The 18,214-nt window shown below is 37.0% G+C and overlaps 1 protein-coding gene across 1 annotated transcript in view; it reads right to left on the reverse strand.

Annotated features, from left to right (window-relative positions):
* The window catches only part of LOC140069200 (Fc receptor-like protein 5), a 65,459-nt gene that overhangs the window by 46,870 nt on the left and 375 nt on the right, over nt 1-18,214 (reverse strand). The window lies entirely within an intron of this gene.

The raw sequence follows: 18,214 nt of genomic DNA on the forward strand, positions 1-18,214 counted from the left end.
ATGCTGAGTCTCTGGCCACTCTGGGCAGTAGAAGGCTAAATAATTGGCTTTGGACTGACCATTGTGCATCTTCTGCTGGTTACCTGAGTGCCCCCTCTTCATCTGAATGCTCAACGCCTTCAAACATGATGGGTCTTGGTCCTTGTCTTAAACTCTCATTTCTTCTACCACCAACCCTGGAACCTGCTCGCACAAGAAGAATCTGTAGCAGACACAGGTGGAAGATGTCCTTTCCCTGTCCAAACAGCTCCATCACCACCAGCAGCAACACCACAGCCCCATCCCATTTCCTTAATTTTGGAAAACTTACATAGGATGCAGTAAGTTCTCACTCACATTTCTTCAGGGCACTTTTTTCTATCTGTCCCTCACAGCATTCTCTCCCTACCTATAGGAGCTCTGCAACTCACTGTTCCTCAAGCTGAGGGCACGTGACCCTTCCGCTATACAGATGGGTTACACTTACCGCTTGGGCAACCAAAGCCGTACCCATACGGGGCATGACTGTGGTTGCTAGGGGCTGAAGACTAGTTGATTGGCCTCTTAGCTTTCTGGCTTCCCTGAAGCCTGATGTTTAGGTTCAAGGATTTGGACTGGCAACATGCAGCACAGACCCTAAGTTTGCAATTCTGGACCCCTCATCCATCACAGGAATAAACTGAACTCAAATAAAATCTTTTTAATGGGGCCTCTGGACTAAGGGACATCCGACAAGACAGGGATCCCTATAACTCCAGCCCCCGACACCTGTGGCCCCTTGCCTCTGCACATGCTGATATGGAACAACCCTGAAGATGATCCCTCCGTGAGCCAAAGTGTAGACACAGAAAAAGACAAGCAAATAGCGCAAAGGCAATGTAAGCAATTAGGATCCCAAAAGAGAAAGCAAATCAGATACAAAATTGCAAATGCAAATAATAGTCAAGAACAAAAGCCATAGACACTACTAATGTGGAGGACTCTGACACCGATGTGGAAATCTCAAAAAAAGAATTAAATAGAATAGAAAAGATTAACTAAATAAGGAACAAATAACAATAGGAATTACAATACAAAATAATTAACTAAAAAAGGAAGAAAATAAACAGAAAATAAATGAAGCGAAAAAAACATTTATTATGATGTAAAATCATAATAAAATAAAAAATAAAATTTATGTAAATTAAAAATAATATAACATTTGGTATATAACTAACATTTAAATAGAACATAGAATCATATATTAGAATGAAATAATATACACAGGGATCATTTTCAATTTAAAATACAAATTTACAAAAATTTGGAAAATAAAATATGCAAGAATAAAACAGAATAAAACGTAACATCTAAAAATAAAACAATAGATAAGTTGCAAGAAACGTATGAAAAAAAATCGGAAAAAACAGACTCGAGTCATGGGAATAAAATCGACTTTTAAAAAAATATTCGACAGACACACGATCCATGTACAATAGAAAGTACACAGAATATTTTCAGCATTTTTCTTTACATTCAGACATATGATTGATATCACAATGGGGGTCATTTACTAAGGGCCTGAATCGCGTTTTTCCGACGGGTTATTCGAAAATTTTCGATTTGCGCCGATTTTCCATGAATTGCCCCGAGATTTTGGCGCACGCGATCGGATTGTGGTGCATCGGCGCCGGCATGCACGAGACAGAAATGGGGGTGTGTGGCCATAAGAAAACCTGACGGATTCGGAAAACCCGCCGCATTTAAAAAAAAAAAAAGTGTCGCTTGACACGTGCTTACCTACACCAAGCGTAGGATGGTGAACTTCAGTGCACTCCAACCAATTTTAGCGCAGCAGCAACACCTGGTGGACATGGGGGGAACTACCTTAGTGAATCGCCGGAAGACCCGAATCCACCGCAGAGAACGCGCCGCTGCGAGTGAAATAAAGTCCATACACAATGGGGCAGATTTACTTAGACGGTCCATTCGCAATCCAGCGGCTCGTTCTCTGCGGAGGATTCGGGTCTTCCGGCAATTTACTAAGGTAGTTCCCCCGATGTGCACCAGGTATCGCTGCTGCGCTGAAGTTTGTCGGAGTTAAATGAAGTTCACCAAGCCAGGCCGGGTGCAGGTAAGTGGTTGTCCAGCGACACTTTTTTTGTTAAAATGCACCATTTTTCAAAATTCGTCGGGTTTTCTTACGGCCACGCCCCCCGATTTCCGTTGCGTGCATGCTAGTGCCAATGCGCCACAATCTGATCGCGTGCGCCAAAATCCTGGGGCAATTCAGGGAAAATCGGAGCAAATCGGAAATTTTCGTATAACCCATCGGAAAAAAACCATTCGGGCCCTTAGTAAATGACCCCCAATATATTATATACAATATCGTATAACACTGTATAGTGGTATAATACTACATACATAATACTCACCCAGCAGCTGTATAGCGGTATAATACTACATGTATAATACTCACACAGCAGCTGTATAGCGGTATAATACTACATGTATAATAGTCACACAGCAGCTGTATAGCGGTATAATACTACATGTATAATACTCACACAGCAGCTGTATAGCGGTATAATACTACATGTATAATAATCACACAGCAGCTGTATAGCGGTATAATACTACATGTATAATAGTCACACAGTAGCTGTATAGCGGTATAATACTACATGTATAATAGTCACACAGCAGCTGTATAGCGGTATAATACTACATGTATAATAGTCACACAGCAGCTGTATAGCGGTATAATACTACATGTATAATACTCACACAGCAGCTGTATAGCGGTATAATACTACATGTATAATAGTCACACAGCAGCTGTATAGCGGTATAATACTACATGTATAATAGTCACACAGCAGCTGTATAGCGGTATAATACTACATGTATAATAGTCACACAGCAGCTGTGTAGCGGTATAATACTACATGTATAATAGTCACACAGCAGCTGTATAGCGGTATAATACTACATGTATAATACTCACACAGCAGCTGTATAGCGGTATAATACTACATGTATAATAGTCACACAGCGGCTGTATAGCGGTATAATACTACATGTATAATAGTCACACAGCAGCTGGATAGCGGTATAATACTACATGTATAATAGTCACACAGCAGCTGTATAGCGGTATAATACTACATGTATAATACTCACACAGCAGCTGTATAGCGGTATAATACTACATGTATAATAGTCACACAGCAGCTGTATAGCGGTATAATACCACGTGTATAATAGTCACACAGCAGCTGTATAGTGGTATAATACTACATGTATAATAGTCACACAGCAGCTGTATAGCGGTATAATACTACATGTATAATAGTCGCACAGCAGCTGTATAGCGGTATAATACTACATGTATAATAGTCACACAGCAGCTGTATAGCGGTATAATACTACATGTATATTAGTCACACAGCAGCTGTATAGCGGTATAATACTACATGTATAATAGTCACACAGCAGCTGTATAGCGGTATAATACTACATGTATAATAGTCACACAGCAGCTGTATAGCGGTATAATACTACATGTATAATAGTCACACAGCAGCTGTATAGCGGTATAATACTACATGTATAATAGTCACATAGCAGCTGTATAGCGGTATAATACTACATGTATAATAGTCACACAGCAGCTGTATAGCGGTATAATACTACATGTATAATACTCACACAGCAGCTGTATAGCGGTATAATAATACATGTATAATAGTCACACAGCAGCTGTATAGCGGTATAATACTACATGTATAATAGTCACACAGCAGCTGTATAGCGGTATAATACTACATGTATAATACTCACACAGCAGCTGTATAGTGGTATAATACTACATGTATAATAGTCACAAAGCAGCTGTATAGCGGTATAATACTACATGTATAATAGTCACACAGCAGCTGTGTAGCGGTATAATACTACATGTATAATAGTCACACAGCAGCTGTATAGCGGTATAATACTACATGTATAATAGTCGCACAGCAGCTGTATAGCGGTATAATACTACATGTATAATAGTCACACAGCAGCTGTATAGCGGTATAATACTACATGTATAATACTCACACAGCAGCTGTATAGCGGTATAATACTACATGTATAATACTCACACAGCAGCTGTATAGCGGTATAATACTACATGTATAATAGTCACACAGCAGCTGTATAGCGGTATAATACCACGTGTATAATAGTCACACAGCAGCTGTATAGTGGTATAATACTACATGTATAATAGTCACACAGCAGCTGTATAGCGGTATAATACTACATGTATAATAGTCGCACAGCAGCTGTATAGCGGTATAATACTACATGTATAATAGTCACACAGCAGCTGTATAGCGGTATAATACTACATGTATAATACTCACACAGCAGCTGTATAGCGGTATAATACTACATGTATAATAATCACACAGCAGCTGTATAGCGGTATAATACTACATGTATAATAGTCACACAGCAGCTGTATAGCGGTATAATACTACATGTATAATAGTCACACAGCAGCTGTATAGCGGTATAATATTACATGTATAATAGTCACACAGCAGCTGTATAGCAGTATAATACTACATGTATAATACTCACACAGCAGCTGTATAGCGGTATAATACTACATGTATAATACTCACACAGCAGCTGTATAGCGGTATAATACTACATGTATAATAGTCACACAGCAGCTGTATAGCGGTATAATACTACATGTATAATAGTCACACAGCAGCTGTATAGCGGTATAATACTACATGTATAATAGTAACACAGCAGCTGTATAGCGGTATAATACTACATGTATAATAGTCACACAGCAGCTGTATAGCGGTATAATACTACATGTATAATACTCACACAGCAGCTGTATAGCGGTATAATACTACATGTATAATAGTCACACAGCAGCTGTATAGCGGTATAATACTACATGTATAATAGTCACACAGCAGCTGTATAGCGGTATAATACTACATGTATAATAGTCACACAGCAGCTGTATAGCGGTATAATACTACATGTATAATACTCACACAGCAGCTGTATAGCGGTATAATACTACATGTATAATACTCACCCAGCAGCTGTATAGCGGTATAATACTACATGTATAATACTCACACAGCAGCTGTATAGCGGTATAATACTACATGTATAATAGTCACTACATGTATAATAGTCACACAGCAGCTGTATAGCGGTATAATACTACATGTATAATAATCACACAGCAGCTGTATAGCGGTATAATACTACATGTATAATAGTCACACAGCAGCTGTATAGCAGTATAATACTACATGTATAATACTCACACAGCAGCTGTATAGCGGTATAATACTACATGTATAATAGTCACACAGCAGCTGTATAGCGGTATAATACTACATGTATAATACGCACACAGCAGCTGTATAGCGGTATAATACTACATGTATAATACTCACACAGCAGCTGTATAGCGGTATAATACTACATGTATAATAGTCACACAGCAGCTGTATAGCGGTATAATACTACATGTATAATACACACACAGCAGCTGTATAGCGGTATAATACTACATGTATAATACTCACACAGCAGCTGTATAGCGGTATAATACTACATGTATAATAGTCACACAGCAGCTGTATAGAGGTATAATACTACATGTATATTAGTCACACAGCAGCTGTATAGCGGTATAATACTACATGTATAATACACAGCAGCTGTATAGCGGTATAATACTACATGTATAATAGTCACACAGCAGCTGTATAGCGGTATAATACTACATGTATAATACTCACACAGCAGCTGTATAGGGGTATAATACTACATGTATAATAGTCACACAGCAGCTGTATAGGGGTATAATACTACATGTATAATAGTCACACAGCAGCTGTATAGCGGTATAATACTACATGTATAATACTCACACAGCAGCTGTATAGCGGTATAATACTACATGTATAATAGTCACACAGCAGCTGTATAGCGGTATAATACTACATGTATAATACTCACACAGCAGCTGTATAGCGGTATAATACTACACGTATAATAGTCACACAGCAGCTGTATAGCGGTATAATACTACATGTATAATAGTCACACAGCAGCTGTATAGCGGTATAATACTACATGTATAATACTCACACAGCAGCTGTATAGCGGTATAATACTACATGTATAATAGTCACACAGCAGCTGTATAGCGGTATAATACTACATGTATAATACTCACACAGCAGCTGTATAGAGGTATAATACTACATGTATAATAGTCACACAGCAGCTGTATAGCGGTATAATACTACATGTATAATAGTCACACAGCAGCTGTATAGAGGTATAATACTACACGTATAATAGTCACACAGCAGCTGTATAGCGGTATAATACTACATGTATAATAGTCACACAGCAGCTGTATAGCGGTATAATACTACATGTATAATAGTCACACAGCAGCTGTATAGAGGTATAATACTACATGTATAATAGTCACACAGCAGCTGTATAGCGGTATAATACTACATGTATAATACTCACACAGCAGCTGTATAGCGGTATAATACTACATGTATAATAGTCACACAGCAGCTGTATAGCGGTATAATACTACATGTATAATAGTCACACAGCAGCTGTATAGCGGTATAATACTACATGTATAATAGTCACACAGCAGCTGTATAGCGGTATAATACTACATGTATAATAGTCACACAGCAGCTGTATAGCGGTATAATACTACATGTATAATAGTCACACAGCAGCTGTATAGCGGTATAATACTACATGTATAATACTCACACAGCAGCTGTATAGCGGTATAATACTACATGTATAATAGTCACACAGCAGCTGTATAGCGGTATAATACTACATGTATAATACTCACACAGCAGCTGTATAGCGGTATAATACTACATGTATAATAGTCACACAGCAGCTGTATAGCGGTATAATACTACATGTATAATAGTCACACAGCAGCTGTATAGCGGTATAATACTACATGTATAATAGTCACACAGCAGCTGTATAGCGGTATAATACTACATGTATAATAGTCACACAGCAGCTATATAGCAGTATAATACTACATGTATAATAGTCACACAGCAGCTGTATAGCGGTATAATACTACATGTATAATAGTCACACAGCAGCTGTATAGCCGTATAATACTACATGTATAATAATCACACAGCAGCTGTATAGTGGTATAATACTACATGTATAATAGTCACACAGCAGCTGTATAGCGGTATAATACTACATGTATAATAGTCACACAGCAGCTGTATAGCGGTATAATACTACATGTATAATAATCACACAGCAGCTGTATAGCGGTATAATACTACATGTATAATACACACACAGCAGCTGTATAGCGGTATAATACTACATGTATAATAGTCACACAGTAGCTGTATAGCGGTATAATACTACATGTATAATAGTCACACAGCAGCTGTATAGCGGTATAATACTACATGTATAATAGTCACACAGCAGCTGTATAGCAGTATAATACTACATGTATAATAGTCACACAGCAGCTGTATAGCGGTATAATACTACATGTATAATACTCACACAGCAGCTGTATAGGGGGTATAATACTACATGTATAATACTCACACAGCAGCTGTATAGCGGTATAATACTACATGTATAATAGTCACACAGCAGCTGTATAGCGGTATAATACTACATGTATAATAATCACACAGCAGCTGTATAGCGGTATAATACTACATGTATAATAGTCACACAGCAGCTGTATAGCGGTATAATACTACATGTATAATAGTCACACAGCAGCTGTATAGCAGTATAATACTACATGTATAATAGTCACACAGCAGCTGTATAGCGGTATAATACTACATGTATAATAGTCACACAGCAGCTGTATAGCGGTATAATACTACATGTATAATAGTCACACAGCAGCTGTATAGCGGTATAATACTACATGTATAATACTCACACAGCAGCTGTATAGCGGTATAATACTACATGTCTAATACTCACACAGCAGCTGTATAGCGGTATAATACTACATGTATAATAGTCACACAGCAGCTGTATAGCGGTATAATACCACATGTATAATAGTCACACAGCAGCTGTATAGCGGTATAATACTACATGTATAATACTCACACAGCAGCTGTATAGCGGTATAATACTACATGTATAATAGTCACACAGCAGCTGTATAGGGGTATAATACTACATGTATAATAGTCACACAGCAGCTGTATAGCGGTATAATACTACATGTATAATAGTCACACAGCAGCTGTATAGCGGTATAATACTACATGTATAATACTCACACAGCAGCTGTATAGCGGTATAATACTACATGTATAATAGTCACACAGCAGCTGTATAGGGGTATAATACTACATGTATAATACTCACACAGCAGCTGTATAGCGGTATAATACTACATGTATAATAATCACACAGCAGCTGTATAGCGGTATAATACTACATGTATAATAGTCACACAGTAGCTCTATAGCGGTATAATACTACATGTATAATAGTCACACAGCAGCTGTATAGCGGTATAATACTACATGTATAATAGTCACACAGCAGCTGTATAGCGGTATAATACTACATGTATAATACTCACACTGCAGCTGTATAGCGCTATAATACTACATGTATAATACTCACACAGCAGCTGTATAGCGGTATAATACTACATGTATAATAGTCACACAGCAGCTGTATAGCGGTATAATACTACATGTATAATAGTCACACAGCAGCTGTATAGCGGTATAATACTACATGTATAATAGTCACACAGCAGCAGTATAGCGGTATAATACTACATGTATAATACTCACACAGCAGCTGTATAGCGGTATAATACTACATGTATAATAGTCACATAGCAGCTGTATAGCGGTATAATACTACATGTATAATAGTCACACAGCAGCTGTATAGCGGTATAATACTACATGTATAATAGTCACACAGCAGCTGTATAGCGGTATAATACTACATGTATAATACTCACACAGCAGCTGTATAGGGGTATAATACTACATGTATAATAGTCACACAGCAGCTGTATAGCGGTATAATACTACATGTATAATAGTCACACAGCAGCTGTATAGCGGTATAATACTACATGTATAATACTCACACAGCAGCTGTATAGCGGTATAATACTACATGTATAATAGTCACACAGCAGCTGTATAGTGGTATAATACTACATGTATAATAGTCACACAGCAGCTGTATAGCGGTATAATACTACATGTATAATAGTCACACAGCAGCTGTATAGCGGTATAATACTACATGTATAATAGTCACACAGTAGCTCTATAGCGGTATAATACTACATGTATAATAGTCACACAGCAGCTGTATAGCGGTATAATACTACATGTATAATAGTCACACAGCAGCTGTATAGCGGTATAATACTACATGTATAATACTCACACTGCAGCTGTATAGCGCTATAATACTACATGTATAATACTCACACAGCAGCTGTATAGCGGTATAATACTACATGTATAATAGTCACACAGCAGCTGTATAGCGGTATAATACTACATGTATAATAGTCACACAGCAGCTGTATAGCGGTATAATACTACATGTATAATAGTCACACAGCAGCAGTATAGCGGTATAATACTACATGTATAATACTCACACAGCAGCTGTATAGCGGTATAATACTACATGTATAATAGTCACATAGCAGCTGTATAGCGGTATAATACTACATGTATAATAGTCACACAGCAGCTGTATAGCGGTATAATACTACATGTATAATAGTCACACAGCAGCTGTATAGCGGTATAATACTACATGTATAATACTCACACAGCAGCTGTATAGGGGTATAATACTACATGTATAATAGTCACACAGCAGCTGTATAGCGGTATAATACTACATGTATAATAGTCACACAGCAGCTGTATAGCGGTATAATACTACATGTATAATACTCACACAGCAGCTGTATAGCGGTATAATACTACATGTATAATAGTCACACAGCAGCTGTATAGTGGTATAATACTACATGTATAATAGTCACACAGCAGCTGTATAGCGGTATAATACTACATGTATAATAGTCACACAGCAGCTGTATAGCGGTATAATACTACATGTATAATAGTCACACAGCAGCTGTATAGCGGTATAATACTACATGTATAATAGTCACACAGCAGCTGTATAGCGGTATAATACTACATGTATAATAGTCACACAGCAGCTGTATAGCGGTATAATACTACATGTATAATAGTCACACAGCAGCTGTATAGCGGTATAATACTACATGTATAATAGTCACACAGCAGCTGTATAGAGGTATAATACTACATGTATAGTAGTCACACAGCAGCTGTATAGCGGTATAATACTACATGTATAATACTCACACAGCAGCTGTATAGTGGTATAATACTACATGTATAATAGTCACACAGCAGCTGTATAGCGGTATATTACTACATGTATAATAGTCACACAGCAGCTGTATAGCGGTATAATACTACATGTATAATACTCACACAGCAGCTCTATAGCGGTATAATACTACATGTATAATAGTCACACAGCAGCTGTATAGCGGTATAATACTACATGTATAATAGTCACACAGCAGCTGTATAGCGGTATAATACTACATGTATAATAGTCACACAGCAGCTGTATAGCGGTATAATACTACATGTATAATACTCACACAGCAGCTGTATAGCGGTATAATACTACATGTATAATAGTCACACAGCAGCTGTATAGCGGTATAATACTACATGTATAATAGTCACACAGCAGCTGTATAGCGGTATAATACTACATGTTTAATAGTCACACAGCAGCTGTATAGTGGTATAATACTACATGTATAATAGTCACACAGCAGCTGTATAGCGGTATAATACTACATGTATAATAGTCACACAGCAGCTGTATAGCGGTATAATACTACATGTATAATAGTCACACAGCAGCTGTATAGCGGTATAATACTACATGTATTATAGTCACACAGCAGCTGTATAGCGGTATAATACTACATGTATAATACTCACACAGCAGCTGTATAGCGGTATAATACTACATGTATAATACACACACAGCAGCTGTATAGCGGTATAATACTACATGTATAATAGTCACACAGCAGCTGTATAGCGGTATAATACTACATGTATAATAGTCACACAGCAGCTGTATAGCGGTATAATACTACATGTATAATAGTCACACAGCAGCTGTATAGCGGTATAATACTACATGTATAATAGTCACACAGCAGCTCTATAGCGGTATAATACTACATGTATAATAGTCACACAGCAGCTGTATAGCGGTATAATTCTACATGTATAATACTCACACAGCAGCTGTATAGCGGTATAATACTACATGTATAATAGTCACACAGCAGCTGTATAGCGGTATAATACTACATGTATAATACTCACACAGCAGCTGTATAGCGGTATAATACTACGTGTATAATAGTCACACAGCAGCTGTATAGCGGTATAATACCACATGTATAATAGTCACACAGCAGCTGTATAGCGGTATAATACTACATGTATAATACTCACACAGCAGCTGTATAGCGGTATAATACTACATGTATAATAGTCACACAGCAGCTGTATAGGGGTATAATACTACATGTATAATAGTCACACAGCAGCTGTATAGCGGTATAATACTACATGTATAATAGTCACACAGCAGCTGTATAGCGGTATAATACTACATGTATAATACTCACACAGCAGCTGTATAGCGGTATAATACTACATGTATAATAGTCACACAGCAGCTGTATAGGGGTATAATACTACATGTATAATACTCACACAGCAGCTGTATAGCGGTATAATACTACATGTATAATAATCACACAGCAGCTGTATAGCGGTATAATACTACATGTATAATAGTCACACAGTAGCTCTATAGCGGTATAATACTACATGTATAATAGTCACACAGCAGCTGTATAGCGGTATAATACTACATGTATAATAGTCACACAGCAGCTGTATAGCGGTATAATACTACATGTATAATACTCACACTGCAGCTGTATAGCGCTATAATACTACATGTATAATACTCACACAGCAGCTGTATAGCGGTATAATACTACATGTATAATAGTCACACAGCAGCTGTATAGCGGTATAATACTACATGTATAATAGTCACACAGCAGCTGTATAGCGGTATAATACTACATGTATAATAGTCACACAGCAGCAGTATAGCGGTATAATACTACATGTATAATACTCACACAGCAGCTGTATAGCGGTATAATACTACATGTATAATAGTCACATAGCAGCTGTATAGCGGTATAATACTACATGTATAATACTCACACAGCAGCTGTATAGCGGTATAATACTACATGTATAATAGTCACACAGCAGCTGTATAGGGGTATAATACTACATGTATAATAGTCACACAGCAGCTGTATAGCGGTATAATACTACATGTATAATAGTCACACAGCAGCTGTATAGCGGTATAATACTACATGTATAATACTCACACAGCAGCTGTATAGCGGTATAATACTACATGTATAATAGTCACACAGCAGCTGTATAGGGGTATAATACTACATGTATAATACTCACACAGCAGCTGTATAGCGGTATAATACTACATGTATAATAATCACACAGCAGCTGTATAGCGGTATAATACTACATGTATAATAGTCACACAGTAGCTCTATAGCGGTATAATACTACATGTATAATAGTCACACAGCAGCTGTATAGCGGTATAATACTACATGTATAATAGTCACACAGCAGCTGTATAGCGGTATAATACTACATGTATAATACTCACACTGCAGCTGTATAGCGCTATAATACTACATGTATAATACTCACACAGCAGCTGTATAGCGGTATAATACTACATGTATAATAGTCACACAGCAGCTGTATAGCGGTATAATACTACATGTATAATAGTCACACAGCAGCTGTATAGCGGTATAATACTACATGTATAATAGTCACACAGCAGCAGTATAGCGGTATAATACTACATGTATAATACTCACACAGCAGCTGTATAGCGGTATAATACTACATGTATAATAGTCACATAGCAGCTGTATAGCGGTATAATACTACATGTATAATAGTCACACAGCAGCTGTATAGCGGTATAATACTACATGTATAATAGTCACACAGCAGCTGTATAGCGGTATAATACTACATGTATAATACTCACACAGCAGCTGTATAGGGGTATAATACTACATGTATAATAGTCACACAGCAGCTGTATAGCGGTATAATACTACATGTATAATAGTCACACAGCAGCTGTATAGCGGTATAATACTACATGTATAATACTCACACAGCAGCTGTATAGCGGTATAATACTACATGTATAATAGTCACACAGCAGCTGTATAGTGGTATAATACTACATGTATAATAGTCACACAGCAGCTGTATAGCGGTATAATACTACATGTATAATAGTCACACAGCAGCTGTATAGCGGTATAATACTACATGTATAATAGTCACACAGTAGCTCTATAGCGGTATAATACTACATGTATAATAGTCACACAGCAGCTGTATAGCGGTATAATACTACATGTATAATAGTCACACAGCAGCTGTATAGCGGTATAATACTACATGTATAATACTCACACTGCAGCTGTATAGCGCTATAATACTACATGTATAATACTCACACAGCAGCTGTATAGCGGTATAATACTACATGTATAATAGTCACACAGCAGCTGTATAGCGGTATAATACTACATGTATAATAGTCACACAGCAGCTGTATAGCGGTATAATACTACATGTATAATAGTCACACAGCAGCAGTATAGCGGTATAATACTACATGTATAATACTCACACAGCAGCTGTATAGCGGTATAATACTACATGTATAATAGTCACATAGCAGCTGTATAGCGGTATAATACTACATGTATAATAGTCACACAGCAGCTGTATAGCGGTATAATACTACATGTATAATAGTCACACAGCAGCTGTATAGCGGTATAATACTACATGTATAATACTCACACAGCAGCTGTATAGGGGTATAATACTACATGTATAATAGTCACACAGCAGCTGTATAGCGGTATAATACTACATGTATAATAGTCACACAGCAGCTGTATAGCGGTATAATACTACATGTATAATACTCACACAGCAGCTGTATAGCGGTATAATACTACATGTATAATAGTCACACAGCAGCTGTATAGTGGTATAATACTACATGTATAATAGTCACACAGCAGCTGTATAGCGGTATAATACTACATGTATAATAGTCACACAGCAGCTGTATAGCAGTATAATACTACATGTATAATAGTCACACAGCAGCTGTATAGCGGTATAATACTACATGTATAATACTCACACAGCAGCTGTATAGCGGTATAATACTACATGTATAATAGTCACACAGCAGCTGTATAGCGGTATAATACTACATGTATAATACTCACACAGCAGCTGTATAGCGGTATAATACTACATGTATAATAGTCACACAGCAGCTGTATAGCGGTATAATACTACATGTATAATAGTCACACAGCAGCTGTATAGCGGTATAATACTACATGTATAATAGTCACACAGCAGCTGTATAGCGGTATAATACTACATGTATAATAGTCACACAGCAGCTGTATAGAGGTATAATACTACATGTATAGTAGTCACACAGCAGCTGTATAGCGGTATAATACTACATGTATAATACTCACACAGCAGCTGTATAGTGGTATAATACTACATGTATAATAGTCACACAGCAGCTGTATAGCGGTATAATACTACATGTATAATAGTCACACAGCAGCTGTATAGCGGTATAATACTACATGTATAATACTCACACAGCAGCTCTATAGCGGTATAATACTACATGTATAATAGTCACACAGCAGCTGTATAGCGGTATAATACTACATGTATAATAGTCACACAGCAGCTGTATAGCGGTATAATACTACATGTATAATAGTCACACAGCAGCTGTATAGCGGTATAATACTACATGTATAATACTCACACAGCAGCTGTATAGCGGTATAATACTACATGTATAATAGTCACACAGCAGCTGTATAGCGGTATAATACTACATGTATAATAGTCACACAGCAGCTGTATAGCGGTATAATACTACATGTTTAATAGTCACACAGCAGCTGTATAGTGGTATAATACTACATGTATAATAGTCACACAGCAGCTGTATAGCGGTATAATACTACATGTATAATAGTCACACAGCAGCTGTATAGCGGTATAATACTACATGTATAATAGTCACACAGCAGCTGTATAGCGGTATAATACTACATGTATTATAGTCACACAGCAGCTGTATAGCGGTATAATACTACATGTATAATACTCACACAGCAGCTGTATAGCGGTATAATACTACATGTATAATACACACACAGCAGCTGTATAGCGGTATAATACTACATGTATAATAGTCACACAGCAGCTGTATAGCGGTATAATACTACATGTATAATAGTCACACAGCAGCTGTATAGCGGTATAATACTACATGTATAATAGTCACACAGCAGCTGTATAGCGGTATAATACTACATGTATAATAGTCACACAGCAGCTCTATAGCGGTATAATACTACATGTATAATACTCACACAGCAGCTGTATAGCGGTATAATACTACATGTATAATAGTCACACAGCAGCTGTATAGCGGTATAATACTACATGTATAATACTCACACAGCAGCTGTATAGCGGTATAATACTACGTGTATAATAGTCACACAGCAGCTGTATAGCGGTATAATACTACATGTATAATAGTCACACAGCAGCTGTATAGCGGTATAATACTGCCTATATAATAGTCACACAGCAGCTGTATAGCGGTATAATACTACATGTATAATACGCACACAGCAGCTGTATAGCGGTATAATACTACATGTATAATAGTCACACAGCAGCTGTATAGTGGTATAATACTACATGTATAATAGTCACACAGCAGCTGTATAGATGTATAATACTACATGTATAATAGTCACACAGCAGCTGTATAGCGGTATAATACTACATGTATAATAGTCACACAGCAGCTGTATAGCGGTATAATACTACATGTATAATAGTCACACAGCAGCTGTATAGTGGTATAATACTACATTTATAGTAGTCACACAGCAGCTGTATAGCGGTATAATACTACATGTATAATACTCACACAGCAGCTGTATAGCGGTATAATACTACATGTATAATAGTCACACAGCAGCTGTATAGCGGTATAATACTACATGTATAATAGTCACACAGCAGCTGTATAGCGGTATAATACTACATGTATAATACTCACACAGCAGCTGTATAGCGGTATAATACTACATGTATAATAGTCACACAGCAGCTGTATAGCGGTATAATACTACATGTATAATAGTCACACAGCAGCTGTATAGCGGTATAATACTACATGTATAATAGTCACACAGCAGCTGTATAGCGGTATAATACTACATGTATAATAGTCACACAGCAGCTGTATAGCGGTATAATACTACATGTATAATAGTCACACAGCAGCTGTATAGCGGTATAATACTACATGTATAATAGTCACACAGCAGCTGTATAGCGGTATAATACTACATGTATAATAGTCACCCAGCAGCTGTATAGCGGTATAATACTACATGTATAATAGTCACACAGCAGCTGTATAGCGGTATAATACTACATGTATAATAGTCACACAGCAGCTGTATAGCGGTATAATACTACATGTATAATAGTCACACAGCAGCTGTATAGCGGTATAATACTACATGTATAATAGTCACACAGCAGCTGTATAGCGGTATAATACTACATGTATAATACTCACACAGCAGCTGTATAGCGGTATAATACTACATGTATAATACTCACACAGCAGCTGTATAGCGGTATAATACTGCATGTATAATAGTCACACAGCAGCTGTATAGCGGTATAATACTACATGTATAATAGTCACACAGCAGCTGTATAGCGGTATAATACTACATGTATAATAGTCACACAGCAGCTGTATAGCGGTATAATACTACATGTATAATAGTCACACAGCAGCTGTATAGCGGTATAATACTACATGTATAATAGTCACACAGCAGCTGTATAGCGGTATAATACTACATGTATAATAGTCACACAGCAGCTGTATAGCGGTATAATACTACATGTATAATAGTCACCCAGCAGCTGTATAGCGGTATAATACTACATGTATAATAGTCACACAGCAGCTGTATAGCGGTATAATACTACATGTATAATAGTCACCCAGCAGCTGTATAGCGGTATAATACTACATGTATAATAGTCACACAGCAGCTGTATAGCGGTATAATACTACATGTATAATAGTCACACAGCAGCTGTATAGCGGTATAATACTACATGTATAATAGTCACACAGCAGCTGTATAGCGGTATAATACTACATGTATAATAGTCACACAGCAGCTGTATAGCGGTATAATACTACATGTATAATACTCACACAGCAGCTGTATAGCGGTATAATACTACATGTATAATACTCACACAGCAGCTGTATAGCGGTATAATACTGCATGTATAATAGTCACACAGCAGCTGTATAGCGGTATAATACTACATGTATAATAGTCACACAGCAGCTGTATAGCGGTATAATACTACATGTATAATAGTCACACAGCAGCTGTATAGCGGTATAATACTACATGTATAATACTCACACTGCAGCTGTATAGCGGTATAATACTACATGTATAATAGTCACATAGCAGCTGTATAGCGGTATAATACTACATGTATAATAGTCACACAGCAGCTGTATAGTGGTATAATACTACATGTATAATAGTCACACAGCAGCTGTATAGCGGTATAATACTACATGTATAATAGTCACACAGCAGCTGTATAGCGGTATAATACTACATGTATAATAGTCACACAGCAGCTGTATAGCGGTATAATACTACATGTATAATACTCACACAGCAGCTGTATAGCGGTATAATACTACATGTATAATAGTCACACAGCAGCTG

Source organism: Engystomops pustulosus, chromosome 7 (genome assembly GCF_040894005.1).
Source record: "Engystomops pustulosus chromosome 7, aEngPut4.maternal, whole genome shotgun sequence".
In the NCBI taxonomy this organism is placed as follows: Eukaryota; Metazoa; Chordata; class Amphibia; order Anura; family Leptodactylidae; genus Engystomops; species Engystomops pustulosus.